The sequence below is a fragment of the Mus pahari genome, chromosome 15 (assembly GCF_900095145.1).
Source record: "Mus pahari chromosome 15, PAHARI_EIJ_v1.1, whole genome shotgun sequence".
Lineage (NCBI taxonomy): Eukaryota > Metazoa > Chordata > Mammalia > Rodentia > Muridae > Mus > Mus pahari.
In genome coordinates, this window is record NC_034604.1 from 79,379,036 (window position 1) to 79,384,444 (window position 5,409).

At 39.6% G+C, this 5,409-nt stretch overlaps 1 pseudogene; it reads left to right on the forward strand.

Moving 5' to 3' along the window:
• Positions 1 to 3,646: 3,646 nt before the first annotated feature.
• Positions 3,647 to 5,025, forward strand: LOC110333002 (annotated as a pseudogene).
• Positions 5,026 to 5,409: the final 384 nt, after the last annotated feature.

Genomic DNA, 5,409 nt, shown 5'->3' on the forward strand with positions numbered 1-5,409 from the left:
AGAGAGCATGTCAGCTCTGTCTTGGTAGCTTGGTCTCCTGATGGCTAGGATGCCTGCACGTGGTTGAGCACTGTTAAAGCTCTGGTTAGGTTGTTCCTGCAACATGAGGAAGAAATGCCCTTTTCCAGTTCCTTATGTGTGCACTCAGAAATGGTCTGCATCCTCAGATGCTTGGTACTCCATTGTGATATCACTCTCAATCCTTTGTGGGTTGTTCTAGAAGATGATGAGACAACCTAAAAGGAAGTTGGTTTCATGATAATTTGTAAAGAATAAAGAAAAACTTTCATTCTTATCACCTTGTACAAAGCTCAGGTCCAAGTGGATCAAGGACCTCCACACAAAACCATATACACTGATACTTATAGATGAGAAAGTGGGAAATAGCACTGAACACATGAGCACAGGGGAAAATTTCCTGAACAGAACAATAATGGCTTATGCTCTGAGATCAAGAATTGACAAATTGGACCTCATAAAATTGCAAAGCTTCTGTAAGGCAAATGACACTGTCAGTAGGACAAAACAGCAACCAACAGATTGGGAAAAGATCTTTACCAATCCTACATCTGATAGAGGGCTAATATCCAATATATACAAAGAACTCTAGAAGCTGGANGCCAGAAAATCAAACAACCCTATTAAAAATGGGGTAAAAAGCTAAACAAAGAATTTTCAACTAAGGAATATCAAATGTTTGAGAAGAACCTAAAGAAATGTTCAACACCTTAGTCATCAGGGAAATGCAAATCAAAACAACCCTGAGACTCCACCTCACACCAGTCAGAATGGCTAAGATCAAAAACTCAGGTGACAGTAGATGTTGGCAAGGATGTGAAGAAAGAGGAACACTTCTCCATTACTGATGGGATTGCAAGCTGGTACAACCACTCTGGAAATCAGTTTGGCAAATCCTCAGAAAATTGGAAATAGTACTACCTGAGGACCCCGTTATACCACTCCTGGGCATATACCCAGAAGACGCTCCAACATGTAATAAGGACACATCATTGCAGCCTTTTATAATACCAGAAGCTGGAAACACCCAGCTTGAGATATCCTTCAAGAGAGGAATGAATATAGAAAATGTGGTACAGTTANACAATGGAGTACTACTCAGCTATTAAAAACGATGAATTCATGAAATTCTTAGGCAAATAGATGGAACTATAAAATATCATCCTGAGTGANGTAACTCAATCACAAAAGAACACACATGGTATGCACTCACTGATAAGTGCATATTAGCCCAAAAGCTCCAAATACTNAAGGTACAATTCACAGACCACATGAAGCTCAAGAAGATGGAAGACTAAAGTGTAGGCTCTTCGGTCCTTCTTAGAAGGAAAATAAAATACTCCCAGGAGCAAATATGGAGATAAAGTGTAGAGCAGAGACTGAAGAAAAGGTCATGCAGAGACTGTCCCACCTGGGGCTTCATCCTATACACAGTAACCAAACCCAGACACTATTGTGGATGCCAAGAAGTTCATGCTAATAGGAGCCTGATATAGCTGTCTCCTGCGAGGCCCTGGTGGAGCCTGAGAAATACAGAGGTGAATGTTCACAGGCAACCATTGGACTGAGTGAGGGGTTCCTAAAAGAGAAGTTAGAGAAAGGACTGAAGGAGCTGAAGGGATTTGCAACCGCATAGGAAGAACAATAGTATCAATCAACCAGACCACCCAGAGCGTCCATGGACTAAGGCATCAACTAAGGAGAACACATGACTCCAGCTGAATATGTAGCAGTTGAGAGCCTTGTCAGGCATCAATTGGAGGAGAGGTTACTGGTACTGTGAAGACTAGATAAATGCCCCAGTGTAGGGGAATTGTGGTTGGGGAGGTAGGCTTGGGTGGGTCGGTGGAAGAACTACCTCATAAAAGCAAGGGAGGGAGGATGGGATAGGGGGTTTCTGGGAGGGGGGAAAACCAGGAAAGGAAATAACATTTTAAATGTAAATAAAGAAAATATCCAATAAAAAAGAAAAAAAGAATCACTTTCAGGAGTATGCAACCAACCTCAAATATTCATAATAATGTGTCTTAAATTAACACTGCAAAATCACTGGGTTGTCTGCTTTCTATGTAGACCTCTATTCTGTCTTTGAAATGTATGCTTTGCTTTTCAAATAAGTTTGTGATTAAATTCTCTGTCTCTCAACTGAATTCTTTCCGTTGAGGAGGCAGGAGCCTTTGAGACCCATTTAACAGAATTACAACAGACTTTGGAGGGATTTTACATGAATTTTGTATGGAGATCCAAAATTCAGCACAAGAAATTTACATACTTCTTTCAAAAATTAAATGGTACTCTATTGTTTATAATTCCCTTTTTGAACCATTCTGTTTTATTGTGTGGCTATTAAATTACATTATATAAAGCTGGTAGGATCTCTATTGTTTATAATTCCCCTTTTGAACCGTTCTGGATTTTCTTATTCTGCTATTATATTGCAATATTATATAAAGCTGGTAGAGTTTTCAGTCTACAAATCTTATAAAACAGTTTTTAATCACACTCCACAGAAGTAAGGAAAAAAATCAGAGGAGCTCATTTTAACTCATTACAAAATCTTCATACTTGCTAATAATGGATTTTAGCTAATAAAATATTGTTTGTGCATTCAAGTTTTATTTAATAATGGTGCAAATGTGATTTTTAAATGGTTTTGCACAATAGATATTCATTATGGAAATGAGTGAGGTGTCAAATCTATAATCTGTGAATTTTAGTGTATTTTCATCATTCCATTGAATTAAGAGTGTTTTGCATTCTTAAAATTACAACCTTATATGCTGGAGAGATGGCTCAGCCATTAAATGCTAGGCTCAAAATCAAAATTACAACCTTATAAGTGTGATGACGCATGCTTATAATCTTCACAGTCAGGTGACTGAAGCAAGATAGTGATGGGTTCTAGCCCAGCCTGCACTATATGATGACACCATGCCTCAAAAAAAAAAAAAAAAAAAGAAAAAGGTAAGTTAAATATAGATGACAGATAGATAGTTAGTAGATAGACTGATATATGACACAAAGACAGATGATAGATAGGTGATAAATGGATGATAGATGGATGATAGAGAGATTATAGATAGTAGATAGAGATAGATAGATTCAATGAAACATCTTGATCTCCACAGCACATAGAAGAGAACACAGTAGAATTAGTATCAGTTCACCCAGTAATACTAAGTGCTACTTATATTTTCTTAATAGCATATCATTGCTAGATATATTGCCCATTAGCAAGCCTGGTGAAATACTTTGTAAAATTTTTTTCTAAGTAAGAGTATGAGTTATACTCTTTATTCATTGTTCCATAGTAATATTTGCATCTGCATTAGATTTTGATACTCATATTTGACCATACCTTCCTTGTAAGTTTGATTTTGGAATGCATATTTAGGATTTAGAATCAGCTGTAGTGTGTAAATACAGTGCAGAGCATTTGAAACCATGTGTTCGTGTTTCTCATCACAAACAAAATGATTCTAGACTTTGCTCTGCCCTCCTTAGTCATTTAAGAGTGTATTACCACATCCATGGGTTTGCACAGATAAATAGACTGAGGAATAAGTTGCAACTGGAGTATTCAGGTATTGACCCTTGATCTCAGATGCTCACTCCTCTCTTAGGTGTGATGGCTACGGGGCACAGATGTACTGGACACTCTAGAACTGGGGATACAGAAGGAGATGTCCCTTCAGGGACCATCAGCACAAAGAATATAATCAACCTAGACCAAAAAGTCCAAGAAGCCCTTGGAGACACTGACTTTCAAAATGCCTGAGGTCATGCATGGGTGGGAGGTCTATTCTTTGCTTTACTCTGACAAAAAGATACTGTCCAGGGTTGTGACACAGTGAAGGCTAAACTGGTGTCCAAGAAGTTCCAACCTTGGAAATGGATGCCATTTACCAACCCATCTTGAAAGGATGGTATCATGTTTTTCCACTGGCAAAGAACAGCAGAGGAGGGCAAGAACTACCCTTTTGCAAGGTTCAATAAGGTGTTTCAGGTGCCTCTGTACTCAGAGCAGGATGACCAAATCATCCCTCATGATGATCCACGGACTAAGGCAGAGACTGACTAGCCCTTTAATCTCAGCCGCCTATTTGAGCTGTGCTTCGTAGTTACTCATGACTGATATGACTACCAGCAGTTCAAGAAATGTTCTGTGGAGGATCTGAAAGAGAGTTACTACCGCATTTGTGCCAAGCTTGCCAACATGAGGGGCCTGCCAGCCACATATCAAAATACCAATATTTGATGCTGGGCATGAGAGACTTCAGAAGGAATATCTGGATCAGTTTTACAACCGGACCCCAAAGCAAGTGGCAGAGGAGGAGTACCTGCTACAGGAGCTGCATAAGATTGAGGCCTGGAAAAAAAAAAAAAAGAGCAGGAAAAGGTCAGCCAAGACCTGCAGAAGCTGATTACAGTAGCAGATACCACTGCGGAGCGCACAGACACAAGTCTCCCAAGAAGCTACCCCAGGTGAAGGAGGCCGAAAAGCAAGATGCTCCTGAGACTGCGGGCATCAAGTTTCCAGATGTCAGCAGGTGTCACACCACAGAGCCAGGGGATGAAGCTGCTCCGCCTTGTGAGTCCGAAGATCAAAGCTTCTGGAATAGATTCTGCTAGAACTTGGTGTGGACCTCAGCCCTCCCCCTACAGAGGACCTGGTGCATATATGTTCAATGAGTTGCCAACTGTGAATATGAGCTACGTATGCTGCTACACAAGCACGAGACCCTGGCTTCGGCAAGAGCACTGGGGCCCTGCCTTACCAGCAGTGGGACCAACCCTGGCTTCTGCTGAGCCAACAGTGTCTGAATATGGACTTGGTTTTGACCTCACCAAGGACAATATCAATGATGTAGTGGGAGCACCCCTCATACCCAATTCACACAGAAACAATGGAAATCAGAGTCTAGCTCATCTTCTGTGAAGAAAGCCAAAAAAAAAAAAAAAAAAAAAAAAAAGGGAGGGGCCATCAGGGTTGGTGGTGCGGTGTAAATAGAGCTGTTACCATGTGCATTGATTTGGGATCATCTGTTTCTCAAACATTTATATCTATATGACTTATATGATATCTACTTTGATCATAGATTTTACAAACATATAAATTAAGATTCTGTGTTATAAGAAACATACCCTTAAGGAAAAAAAAAAGCTATCTTAATGCCATGCCATACCTAGTTGATTCTTTGTGCAGCTCTTAAATTGTATTACTGGTAGAATAATGATCGCACTTTCATACTTAGCTCACAGTAGTATTTTTTAGAGATTCCTTCACATGATCTAATTATATTTACTAGCTATTCTCTGACAGACATTTTCAGTAAAACACTGTATTTTCTGATCTTTCTCCAATAAGATCAAACCAATTAGTCATCCAAA